Consider the following 13,413-nt stretch of genomic DNA (forward strand, 5'->3'; position numbering starts at 1 on the left):
AGCAAACTAGCACAAGTGTCAGAGACTTTGAATTATTGGCAAGACTTATTTGGACAAATGATCCGGGAGTCTGGGTCTCATTTAAATTCATATCACGACTGCATGTTTCCATCTGCCTATCCTCAGAGCTGCTATAAAGTGCTTATTAATTAGCACAGCATCTGGCACCAGAGAACTCAATCCCTGGCGGCTACCTTCCTGGAATGGAGACGGAAGGGGGAAGGGTTTCCAGGAGTAAAATGGACAAATGCAGACACAGGCACGTCTGTTAAATTTATTCAGCATGTATTGACGGTGTACTGTTGCAAACATGGCTGAAATCTGAGCCTCAAGCATCCGGCTCCCTCTCTGAGCTCCCTTGAGAAGGAAGCCCTGAGCAGGGCCATCTCACACACCAGAGGGGACACAGGGAGGCACGGGGGACTACAGGAGATGGTGAAAAGTGGAGGGGAGGGGGGGTAGCATTCCAGGGAGACACACACACACTCCCACACACACACAGGCAAAGACCAGGGGCATCGACCTCTGCCCCGCCTGGCGGCCGCAGAACATCAGGGAAAGACCCCGCGTGGAGACATTTCAGTCCATCCCATCATGAAGCGTCTGCCAAGAGGGCTGGGCCAAGGTCACTGGACTGTGCAGAGAGAAGAGGTGGGGAGGGGGTCAGGTGGGCCAGCTCTGTGCCTGCTGCCACACCCTGGGCCGGCTGGGCCGGCGGGGGTACAGTCCACATGACCTCACTGGGAATTCCCAACTGGTCGATCCTGGCCCTGCCCCAGACACTCTTCCTTTGCTGACTTTTTTTTTTTTTTTTTTTCTGAAGCTGGAAACGGGGAGAGACAGTCAGACAGACTCCCGCATGCGCCCGACCCGGGATCCACCCGGCACGTGCACCAGGGGGCGACGCTCTGCCCACCAGGGGGTGATGCTCTGCCCCTCTGGGGCATCACTCTGCCGCAACCAGAGCCACTCCAGCGCCCGGGGCAGAGGCCATAGAGCCATCCCCAGCGCCCGGGCCATCTTTGCTCCAATGGAGCCTTGCTGCAGGAGGGGAAGAGAGAGACAGAGAGGAAGGAGGGGGGGTGGAGAAGCAAATGGGCGCTTCTCCTATGTGCCCTGGCCGGGAATCGAACCCGGGTCCCCCGCACGCCAGGCCGACGCTCTACCGCTGAGCCAACCGGCCAGGGCCCTTTGCTGACTTTATTTATTTATTTATTTTTTATTTTATTTATTCATTTTAGAAAGGAGAGAGAGAGGGAGAGAAGAGAGAGACAGAGAGAGAGAAGGGGGAGGAGCAGGAAGCATCAACTCCCATATGTGCCTTGACCAGGCAAGCCCAGGGTTTTGAACCGGCGACCTCAGCATTTCCAGGTTGACGCTTTATCCACTGCGCCACCACAGGTCAGACCCTTTGCTGACTTTAATCTCTAGCACTTCCCTGTATAATGAACGTAACCAGGGGTATAACAGCTTTGCTGAGTTCTGTAAGTTCTAGGAAATTGCTGGACCTGACGCTGGTCTTGGGAACCCGAGACTACACTCACAAAACATGCAAACCAGAGTGACTCCCTCCCTCCTCCTTCCTTCCTTTCTTTTTTTTTTAAGTGAGAGAAGGGGAGATAGACTCTGGAAAGCACCGGACTTGGGACCTGAGACCTGGGATCCACCCAGAAACCCCGTCTGGGGTCCCTCTCTCCTTTCTTTCGGTCAATCCCCTCATGGCTTCTGTTGGCTGAAATCACCCATGGATGGACCTCTGGAACCCAAGTAAACCTCACGCTGCTTTAAGCAGACGCCGCTGAGTGACTGAGTTTAGAAGTGGCAAACAATGTGCGCAAGGAATGAGCTCCATCTGAGTCATTCAGTATTCAGGTCCCACGCGAGGCACCCCCAGCCCACTCCCCTTACAGCAACAGTCCACAATTTATTCAGTTCATGCAGCTTTGAAATCACATAATTTTTGTGATTTTTTCAAACCAGGGGAGGCTCACACTTCATTTCAGACCCACACACAGGTAGGACATTTGCATTTTCATTGTAGTAACTGTATTTGCATGGCCAAATTCACACTGAGCGTGAGCGTGACCTTGCTCTGTTCTATGGAAGCAGTCTAAGAACTTGTGAGCTGAAAGCACTAGAACCAGTTCTCTGGTATAAAGCAAGCTGGGGGCGGGGAGGTGCCTGAATGCAGATTCCTGGGCCAGGACATTTGGTTCTAGATCCTGGGGGGTGAAGCCTGGCACCCAAGTTTGGAGGGTGGTAGAGAGTGCTTCTAGGCTCCTGACCCAGGAGCCAGAACCTGATTCTGGATTGGGCTAGGAACCGGTGACCAGTTCTAGCACAGGACGGGTTTGGGGCTCATCTGGAACACACTGGCTTGAAAATTGGAAATGAAGCTCAGAAGGTGCTGAAAAGCAGTTCTATGATCCAAGAACATATGGAAACTGCTCCTTGTTCCAGAAAGAGTTGGGTTGGAGACCAGTATATGGGTTCAGATTACATTAGGAACTAGAAGTCAATTGTAGGGTTTAGGAGCTGGGCCCCTCACCTCCGCCTTCAGGGCACATTAGCCCTGAGCCAAGGCAGCTTTGATGGCGGCTACCAGCTTCAGAAACTTGCTCTCGGTGTCCACATAGCCATCACCTCTCTGGGGAAGGAGAAAAAGGGAGGGGTGAGAGGCGACCAACATACCAAGCCCAGCCCCAACTCCCCACTAGCCCAAAAACGAGGCAGGATGGACACAGACTTACCTGCTTGGAATGAACCAGCTTTCCCGCTACCATTACTTCAAAGAACCCCGTAACCTGGGGAGTCCCCTCGCCGCACTAGGGGGGTGGAGATGTTGGAGGGGCTGAGAAGCAATCTTGGAGACGCCCCCCCCCTCCCAGAGAATGGAGAACATGGGTGGAGGGCGGGGCAGCCCCAGGGCGGGGCAGCCCCACCCCACCCACTGACATCCAGGGCTGAGGGACAATGTGACCCACATGTGAGTCTCTCCCCTGGCCCCAAGACTCACGATGTCCAAGCGTCCAGGGAACTCATCTTCCAACTTCTTCTTGAGCTCAAGATACTGTAAAGTGGGGGGGTCACAATAGAGGTGAACAGGGGTGCCGCCAGCTAGCCCTCCTGCCCCATCTTCCCCGGACGCCTCTGGCCGGCCACTGTGCTTACCTTGGGCTTGTAGCCTCAAGCACCACTGGTGGGACAGAGTCCAGACGGGTGGGACCCCGGGAGAGAGAGAGACAGTGGGGATCCAGGGAGAGGCAGGCGCGGTGGGAGAGATGGAAGGAAACAGGAGGGTGGCGGGGAAGAAATGCCGTGGGAAACATGATAAAACCAGGGACAGAGAGCGGAAAGACACACAGTGTTGGGGTGGGGCACAGAGATGAGGGGACAGGGGAACAGGAAGCAGGAGGACACCCAACGGAGAAAACCCACACAGAGCAAGGATGCGGAGACAGAAAGGGCACAGAGAAAGGGGCAACAAGGAGACCACAAGTGTGAAGAGGAAGGAGGGAGGGATGGGAGGAGGGAAGCAGAGAGAACTAGGTTAGGATGAGAACTGCAAATCACACGCCCCTCGCGGTCCCCTCCCCCGTGCCCGCCCACAGTGGAAGGCTCTGAGGATCCCCAAGTCCCTCCCAGTCCTGAGGGTGAAACCTAACCCCCCTACCCCCACTGCAGGCTATTTCAGGACTGGAGTCTGGTGCACAGGCCTCTCCCTAGGAGACTGAAAATGTCACTCTACCCTGTGCTTAGCCAAGTGGGCATGTAAAACGCTGAGAGATACCTGATCCTCTCAAAACCCCGGGCTGCCCTAGTGGGCATTTCCCAAACAGGACACAGCCAAGGGACCCGGATTCCAGTAATCCCTGTGTCTTGCAGTCTGGACCTCAAGCTGCTGACGTGCCCCACCGCACTCCCAGCCTCAGTTTCCTCACCTATAAATGGAGCTAAGATTGTCCTCCCTCAAGAGGTTTCTGGTAGAGGAAATTCACAGACATCTACCTAGAGCCACGGGCCTGCACGCCTGCACAGTACCAGGTGCCAGAGGGCAAAGCAGTCACCAAGAGAAGGTGCCCGGCTCCCGTGGGCCTTCCCACTCTGCAGGGAGCTAATCCAAACGTGCTAAACACGGACACACACGACTCCATCCGTGGGGACTATGCAAATCAGTTTCTCTCCCTCTACATTTGAGGGAACTGAGGCCAGAAAAGGAGCAGTAAATCCATCCATTATATTCATTCCTTTTTTAAAAAAAGATTTTATTTCTTGACTTAGAGAGAGGGAGGGCAGGGGAAGGAGCAGGAACCATCAACTCTAGTAGTTGCTTCTCCTAGGTATCTTGACCGGCAAGCCCCGGGTTTTGAACCGATGACCTCAGCGGACGCTTTAGCCACTGCGCCACCACAAGTCAAAAGTATTCATTCCTTGGCCCTGGCCGGTTGGCTCAGCGGTAGAGCGGTAGAGCGTCGGCCTGGCGTGCGGGGGACCCGGGTTCGATTCCCGGCCAGGGCACATAGGAGAAGCGCCCATTTGCTTCTCCACCCCCCCCCCTCCTTCCTCTCTGTCTCTCTCTTCCCCTCCCGCAGCCAAGGCTCCATTGGAGCAAAGATGGCCCGGGCGCTGGGGATGGCTCCTTGGCCTCTGCCCCAGGTGCTAGAGTGGCCCTGGTCGCGGCAGAGCGACGCCCCGGAGGGGCAGAGCATCGCCCCCTGGTGGGCAGAGCGTCGCCCCTGGTAGGCGTGCCGGGTGGATCCCGGTCGGGCGCATGCGGGAGTCTGTCTGACTGTCTCTCCCCGTTTCCAGCTTCAGAAAAATACAAAAAAAAAAAAAAAAAGTATTCATTCCTTTCGAAACCCATGCCGAATATTTTCGAACATTTGTGAATCTCCGCCAAACTTCTCAACTATCGGTCCCCCAACCCACGATTGTTCGTGGTACTGGGGGGCAGGGGACGCCTAAGCACTGACGGAGGCTCCTCCCCGATTGCAAGTTGGACCCCACCCACCACCCCAAACGGAGTCCCAGAGTCGGGAGGTTTCCACACCCGCGTCTCAGGTCTACCTTCTGTAACCTGAGCTGTGTAGGTGACAGGTTGGGGGCGGGGGATCAAGGCCCTCTATTCTGCGATCCTGCTCACATCCATCCCATCCACACTGAGTCCCTGTTCCCGTGGACGATCCCCATGGGTCCTGCCCCTGACGTCCCCAGTCCTAGCGCCGGGCGGGGGCCTCCGGCGCCGTGCTCACCAATACACGACTCGGACCGCGAGGGCCATGGCTCGCGAGCGCAGCACCCGCGGGAACGCGGACCGACAGCACAGAGGACCGAACCAGCAGTAAACCGACCGGCCGCGGATGCGCGAATCCTGCACGCCGGTTGAGCGCGTCAGCCCGCACCCAAAAGCCCACAGCGACCCACGGCGCGAACCAATGCAGAGGGGAAACGGAGGGGACAAGTGCCCACGGCGGGACCCACCGTGGCGCGACACCCACCATCTTAAGCCTCTCGCCCAAGCCTCCCTCCTGTCCCCTTGGGGTGCTAGGGAGCGTCCCGACCGAACGAGACCCTGGAGAAGCCGTTGCGTCCTCTCCCGGATCCCCCTCCGGGTCTGAATGGTACGACCTCGTGGGGCGGGACCAACGCTGTCGCCTTGGAAACGAAATTGCTGGGGGTGGGAATTTAAAGATGTGTTCCGGAAGGGCTGGGCTTTGGGGCGCCTCTCCTCCCCGGAAGAGGGTGAAGGGGAGACAGGGCAGGGTCCGAAAGGATTCGGGACGCTCAAGGGCCGGCCTGTGAAATCGAGGTCTCCAGTGTACGCGCCAGGGCCCTCAGCTGCCTGACACCTGAACCCGGGTGACGCCCGCTCGCCATTGCAGTCCCTCTTTCTGTGCCTTCTCGCTCTCTGCAGGCGAGGGGTTCACGGAAAAGTGCTAGCAACTGAGTTAAGGGGTTAGGGCGCGGACGTCGCTCTCTGAGCCTCAGTTTCCCCATCTGAAGATGGCCGGGATGGCCTTAGGGAACTATGTAGCGGACCTACTTGCAGTCCTACGTCTGGGGATACAGTGATGACAAAACAAAATCCCTGCACTGGGAGAGGTTTGGCCAGCAGGGAAAGGATAGAGAGCAGTCTGAAAATAGTACTTCTCTCCTGGGGTTCCTGTGAGTGTCAGATGAGTTCATGCACGTGGACAGCAGTAGACTAGTGTCTGACACAGGGGGACTGCACAATAAAGATGGATTTTTCCTGCCCCGGTTTCTGTCTCTACCTCTCTGCTCCTCACCTGCTGTAACCCTGACATCTCAGGGCATGTGGCAGCGAAGTTTCAGGTGCCACACCACCTCTGTAGCCATGTGACCTCCGATCCTGGTGGTCTTGGAAAGATGTGATAAACTTGTGACTTAGAGCCGTTAACACCGGGCTGGGCACAGTCTCTTTCAGTGGCTTCCAGGGCCCTCAGAACAAAACTCCAAACCTTAGCATAATCTACCCTCACCTAGGACTGCATTGGTCCTTTCTTGCCTCTTCTCTCAGTGCCCTACCCACTCAGAAACACTGCAGCTTCATCACCGACCTCACCCATCTTTCTGCCTCTGGGCCTTTGCATATGCTGTTTCTACCCTCTCCTCCTAATACTGGCTCATCTTCCAGTAATCATCTCCAACATATTCTAGGGAAAGTTTTGTCTTCAGTGGAAAACTATGCTTTGTCTATAGTACATCTGTATTTGTTTGCTAGGGCCATCATCATAAAGTACTATAAACCGGTCTAAACCACAGAAATTTATATCACAGTTCTAGAGGCCTGAACTCCAAGGTCAAGGTGTCAGCAGGGTTCCTTCTGAGGCTGTGAGAAAGAATCTTTTCCATGCTTCTCTCCGAGCTTCTGGTGCTTGCCGGGAATGTATGGCATTTCTTGGCATATAGAAGCATCACACACTCTCTGCCTTCCTCTTCACATGACATCTCTCTGCGTGCATGTCACTATGTCCAGATTTTGGCATTTTTATACCGGCACTGGTCCTGTCAGACTAGGGCTCACCCTACTCCAAGATTACCTCATCTTCATGAATTACATCTGCAGTGACTCTATTTCCAAATAAGGGCACATTTGGAGGTCCTGGGAGTGAGGACTGAAACACATGGATTTTGGGTGTGTGTAGGGCCAGTACAGTAGTCATGGCCATCATCACAGCCGCCTGGCCCATGCAGGTTCACATCTGATTCCGACAGACGATAGTGAAACAACGGAGCCACAAACTAGTGGACCGTTACCTTTAATCCTAGCTTGCACCCGGTGGGCAAGTAAAAACACACACTGGGCTCCAAAACCCACTCATTCAGTGCTCACAAAGCTACTGACTTATCCGAGTTTCCTAGAATCAAAGGTTTCTGCCTCACTAGCCTTATTCACCTCTGTTCCCCATCTCCTTCTCTCTGCACAAACTCTGCACAAACTGGCTTCTTCTCTAGCATTCTGCCATCTTGGCTGCTTCTCCTGGCCTTCTCCACGTGGCCTCTCTCTGCTCTCCTTTCTCTGCTCTCCTCTCAAATGCTACTCTCAGGAACTGAGAAAGAACAAGCTCCCGGTCTCCCCCACTCTATAGTATAGAACTCAAAACCTTTAATCCAATATACAAACAAGAAAGTCTCTGATACAAAGTCACTTATCTGAGGCATAATGGGATTCTTCATGAGAGTGTACCACCCCACATCAAAAAGGGTAAGAAAGGCCCGTGATGGTGAACCTATGACACACATGTCAGCACTGACACACGTAGCCATTTTCTTTCTTTTATTTTTATTTTTATTTTATTTATTCATTTTAGAGAGGAGAGAGAAAGGGAGAGAGACAGACAGAGAGAGAAGGTGGGGAGGAGCTGGAAGCATCAACTCCCATATGTGCCTTGACCAGGCAAGCCCAGGGTTTTTAACCAGCAACCTCAGCATTTCCAGGTTGACACTTTATCCACTGCGCCACCACAGGTCAGGCTTTTTTTTTTTTCTCTTTTAAAAATTTATTGATTTTTTTAAGATAATTTTTTTTTGTATTTTTCTGAAGCTAGAAACAGGGAGAGACAGTCAGACAGACTCCCGCATGTGCCCGACCGATCCACCCGGCACGCCCACCAGGGGGCGACGCTCTGCCCATCCAGGGGGTCACTCTGTTGCAACCAGAGCCACTCTAGCGCCTGGGGTAGAGGCCAAGGAGCCATCCCCAGCGCCCGGGCCATCTTTGCTCCAATGGAGCCTTGGCTGCAGGAGGGGAAGAGAGAGACAGAGAGGAAGGAGAGGGGGAGGGGTGGAGAAGCAGATGGGCGCTTCTCCTGTGTGCCCTGGCCGGGAATCGTACCCGGGACTTCTGCACGCCAGGCCGACACTCTACCACAAGCCAACCGGCCAGGGCAAGATAATTTTTTTAATTTTTTATTTATTCATTTTTAGAGAGGAGAGAGACAGAGAGGGAGAGAGAGGAGAGAGAGACAGAGAGAGAGAAGAGGGGGAGGAGCTGGAAGCATCAACTCCCATGTGTGCCTTGACCAGGCAAGCCCAGGGTTTCGAACCAGTGACCTCAGCATTTCCAGATCGACGCTTTATCCACTGCGCCACCACAGGTCAGGTCACGTAGCCATTTTCGATGACACGCGGCCGCATACCAGAGAAGTATGGGGCTGCATGCCAAGAAGGACATTTCATCCTCGGCTCCTGCACAGCCAGGTGCAGTAGCCAAGGATAAAACATTTGCAGTAGTGTAGACACTCTGTGCCGGAGATCTGTAGGCCAAAACAACAGAACTCTGGCACAGAGCTTCTAGTTCTGGAACTTCCGGTTAGGCCTTTGGGGGATCTTTGACCTCACTTCTGGCCCTCCGAGCAGGGAGCAGTGGAATGATGGGGGGGATGCAACTCTGGGGGCCCCGTGATCGCCAATACCAGCAACCACACAACCATAGCAACCATCATCCAATCTACTGTTCTGGGTGTGGTGGATTTCTAATTGACCATCATTACTGAGATAAGTGAGGGGGAGGCTGGGAGAGGCAAAGGCCTGTGCTATGGGTGCTGTTTCCCGCTATTAGAAATATAGCGGCAGCCATCTTAATTTACATAAGATGCAACTTGCAGAATTTCAAGACAGCATCTGGGCTTAGGTGTTTGTCGACTTGAGGTCAAAGCTTGAGAATCTGGAAAGGTGCCACTTGGAGAATCAAGAGGAGTGCCACTACAAACAGGAAATTTGGAGTGCCTGGAACCGATTACCAGACACTTTTAGCACCCTGAAAAACATAGCAGTGGCTTTACTCACAATTTTTCCCTCTCCATACTTTTGTGAGACCTTATTCTCTGCATTAAATAATATCAAAACCAACAAAAGAAACAAACTGACAGATGAAGTTAGTAGCGCTTGCTTGGGCTTGAAGTGTACAAAATATCAACCTTCAACTGAAGATTTAGCCAATGAAATTCAGTAACAAAAAAGTCACTAATAGGCAGGTTAGTTAAAGAATTCCCCCTCCCCCTCACTTATCTTAGTTCACGGCACCCCACATAAGTTAAATAACATCAAGACCAACAAAAGAAACCAACTGACAGATGAACAAAGAAGTCACTAAGCAGGTAAGTTAAATAATTCATTTTTGGTTTATCAAATACAGTTATATATTACAATTATACATTTTTGTTATTTAAACTATAAATATCACGAAATTATGGGTTTTTTTTCTTGGAAGTGACACACCACCCGAATTATGCTCGGTTTTTTGGCAAATTTTGACACACCAAGCTCAAAAGAAGGCCCATCACTGCCTTAGGCTATAAGAATCCTGCCTGCTTACAGCCTGTTCCCCATATCCAATGCAAACTATAAGCGAGCAAATATATATATCATTATTTACAAACTTATTTGACCAACAGTGGGACACACCTCAACCCAGAATGTCGTCTGGAGTTGTCTGGTTCCCTGGAATCGATTTCACAACTCTGGAAGTTGGGATAAGTGGTGGCAATGCAGTCATTGATATACACTTAAATGAATTCTGTCCCCTAAGAGAGACAATTCTTTCCCTGTCTTAGTCCATCTGAGCTGCTATAACAAAACTACTGCAGACTGGCTGCTTATGAACTGCAGAAATTTGTTGCTCACAGTTCTGGAGGCTCAAAGTCTAAGGTCAAGGTGCCAGTATGGTTGAGTGGGGGCACTCTTTGCGGTTCATAGTGTTGCATCTACCGGGTGTGAGAACAAACGTTGGAGACTTTCAGGAGTGTAGATGGTACTTTATTGGCCAGTTTAACCCGCGCAGGGGCAAACTCCCAAGATGTCCGGAGACACCGTACTCACAAGGAGCTGCAAATGAGAGTCGCGCCTGACGCTTACAGCTAGGTCCTTATATATCCTAAGTGAGCAAGCATTATACAGAAGCAGATGTGGCAGTTAGCTATTTGCTAGGGAGGTCGCACGCAGCATAGCAACAGGGGCCGGAGCATAGCAACAGGGGCCAGGTTTAGCTTAGTGGCAAATTTCAAACATAAACTTCTTTGTTCTCAGCCTCACAGGGGCCCTATCAGCACTCCCTGTTCCTGCTCCTTCAATAGTTACACTCTGGCAGCCACAGCACACCTCCCTGAATCTAACAATAGCCAGCCTCTTCTCGCTGTGTTTCTTGCATAGTAGAAGTGGGGGTGAGGGATCAGTCTAGGGTCTCTTCTCCAAGAGCACCAATTCCTTCTGCGGGGTCCCCACCCTCATGACCAGTTCCCCTCCCAAGGCCTCCACTTCCTATTACCATCGCCTTTGGGGTTAGGACTTCAACATATATAAATTTGGAGGCACACAAACATTCAAACCACAGCCCCCCAAGTGTTTTTGCCACCATTACCTTTGTTCCAAAACTTCTGATCTATAAACGTGTCTGTCCTTTTATCTCCTTTGAATTGGTTGTAGCACCTCATCTTTAACGTGTGTTTATTTTTTTCAATTTTCTTTATTTATTGATTTTAGAAAGGAAGGGAGAGAGAGACATGCACAGAAACATTGACTTGTTACTCCATTTATGCATTCATGGGGTGAATCTTGTATATGTGGCTGGGGATCGAACCCACAACCTTGGCATGTAGGGACGATGCTCTAACTGAGTTACCCAGCCAGGGCAACACATGCTTACTTTTAAATCTGTATGATATTCTTTTTTTTTCCAAAAATTGTTTTATAACAATACACAAGCTGGGTCAGGGTCCCCCAGGGGCTGTCACATCATTGCCCTAACCACTCTGCTCATCACAGGTCTGCTGCCTCCACTGACATTCCCAGCACATTCAGCAAGTGGCTGGGCACAGGGAAGAGGCTCAAAGGATATTTTGTTAACCAGCTGAGAACTTGCCAGGGGCCTCAAGAGAAGAGAGACAGCCCCCTTTTGCAGCTGTGAACAAAGGGGTCTCTGTTGTCCAGAAGTGCAGGAGGCTGGGGGAACAGCAATGACTTCTGGGCAGGGGCTCTCTCTCTTCTCTCTCTCTTCTCTCTCTCCTCTCTCTCTCTTCTCTCTCTCTCTCTCTCTGTGTCTTTCTCTCTCTCTCACACACACACACAGACACACACACACACATACACACACACCAGTGGTAACCCAGTGCTCACCTGGCTATACAATGGCACACCAGAGAAATCACACCAGCCAGAAACACACACAACAGGCCACAACTTGTTCTACCTCATGGTGACACAAAGCACACCAGGCTCCCAACACACAACAGCCCAGACAGTGTCACAATAACACACCTCCAAATGCACAACATACAATGGCTGCCACCCTCATCTGGCCACATAGTGGGACACACAGTGATACCCCAAACATACAATAGCATCACACACACACACACACACAGCCAGGGCAGGACAGCTCGCCCAGAGACCCAGGCTCACTGGGACACAGTTACAGACAAAGCATACACTGCAGACATAGTCACAGGCTTTGAAGCACATGGCCCAGCTGCACATACAGATGTGGTTGTTAATGCTCATTGGTGGCCCTCACACACAGCAACACACAACTCCACCTACCCCCACTAGACACAGGTGTATAACAATACAGTAAAAATATCACACCACATCATGCCAGGGACAAGACACACAGTGAGACTACACAACCACATTGCTCTGCTGAAAGGCAGACACAGGCCACAACAGCGCAGCTACACACACACACACCCTTGACAGTCTAAGTCTCTTACGTATTATGATTTTTTTATGGTGCTAGCTGTTTCCTCCAGCTAGAATATGCCCTCTGTTTGTTTGTTTGTTTTTAATTGATTTTAGAGAAAGAGGAAAGGGGAGAGAAAGAGAGAAGCCTCTATGTGTTGTTCCACTTATTCGTGCACTCATTGGTTGAATCTTGTGTGTGCCCTGACTGGGGATCAAACCTGCAACCTTGGTGTATGAGGACAATGCTTAAACCAAGTGATCTACCTGGCCAGGGCCATTGTTGGGCAGATAAAATGTCTTATGCTCACTTTGTTAAAGATAACACGAGGAGGCCCTAACCCAGGTGATATTAATGTGTGTTGGGGTGGGCTAAAGGCAGGCAGAATCCTTGGAGCCTGGGGCTTGGTTTTGGGATTAAGCCTTTCCTACCCTTTTTGCTGTGGGGCAGTACAATCCAATCATGCCTCAGAGAAGTGACTTTGTATTAGAGACTTCCCTATTTTGTATATTGGATTAGAGGTTGTGAAGCTACAATATAAAATAGGGGTAGAACGGGAGGTTGCCGGCTCTTGGTTCCTGAGATTATCATTAGAAGAGAGAGCAGAGAGCAGAGAAAGGCCACGTGGAGGAGGCCAGGAGAAGCAGCCAAGATGGTGGAGTGCTGAGTGAAATGCCAGTTTGTGTAGAGTTTGTATTTGGGATAAGGAAGGAGATGGGGAACAGAGGTGAATAAGCCTGGTGAGCTAGAAACCTTTGATTCTAGGAAACTCCGATAAGTCAGTGGCTTTGTGAGCACTGAATGTGATTGGGTTTTGGAGCCCAGTGTGTATTTTTACTTGCCCGCCGGGTGCAAGCTAGAATTAAAGACTATGGCCCATCAGTTTTTGGCTCCGCTGTTTCTTTACCGACTGTCCGAAACCAATGCGAACCTGCATGTGAATGGCCACGATGGCGGCTCCTGGCCTTACAGCCATGTTTTTCTGTTTTGTTCCCCTCCTTGGTATAGGCCCAGCATCAGGTAAGTGGCATACAATAGATACATAATAAATATTTGTCATAAAATATTTACTCATCTAAAATATTTGTCTTTTGTTCGGTCCCCAGTAAGGGCACATACAGGAAAAGCTCTATGTTCTTGTCTCTCTGTCTCTCTCTCTTTGCCTCTCTCAAAAAAAAAAAATCTTAAAAAAAAACATTTAGTAAGTTTATTGTTGA

General features: G+C 51.2%; 1 long non-coding RNA gene across 3 annotated transcripts; it reads right to left on the bottom strand.

Moving 5' to 3' along the window:
• Positions 1–260: 260 nt before the first annotated feature.
• LOC136332229 (uncharacterized) lies at positions 261–5,513 on the bottom strand. 3 transcript variants are annotated; one of them, XR_010730609.1, is made up of 6 exons: positions 5,499–5,513; positions 3,172–3,196; positions 3,017–3,070; positions 2,751–2,825; positions 2,549–2,647; positions 261–634 (listed from the first exon to the last, which is right to left on the bottom strand). It is a non-coding gene; the product is annotated as an uncharacterized lncRNA (long non-coding RNA). The 3 variants fall into 3 exon arrangements; XR_010730608.1 differs by lacking the exon at positions 5,499–5,513 and adding an exon at positions 5,482–5,496; XR_010730607.1 differs by lacking the exon at positions 5,499–5,513 and adding an exon at positions 5,253–5,425.
• Between the last annotated feature and the right edge of the window lie 7,900 nt (positions 5,514–13,413).

This window comes from Saccopteryx bilineata, chromosome 3, assembly GCF_036850765.1.
Source record: "Saccopteryx bilineata isolate mSacBil1 chromosome 3, mSacBil1_pri_phased_curated, whole genome shotgun sequence".
NCBI lineage: Eukaryota > Metazoa > Chordata > Mammalia > Chiroptera > Emballonuridae > Saccopteryx > Saccopteryx bilineata.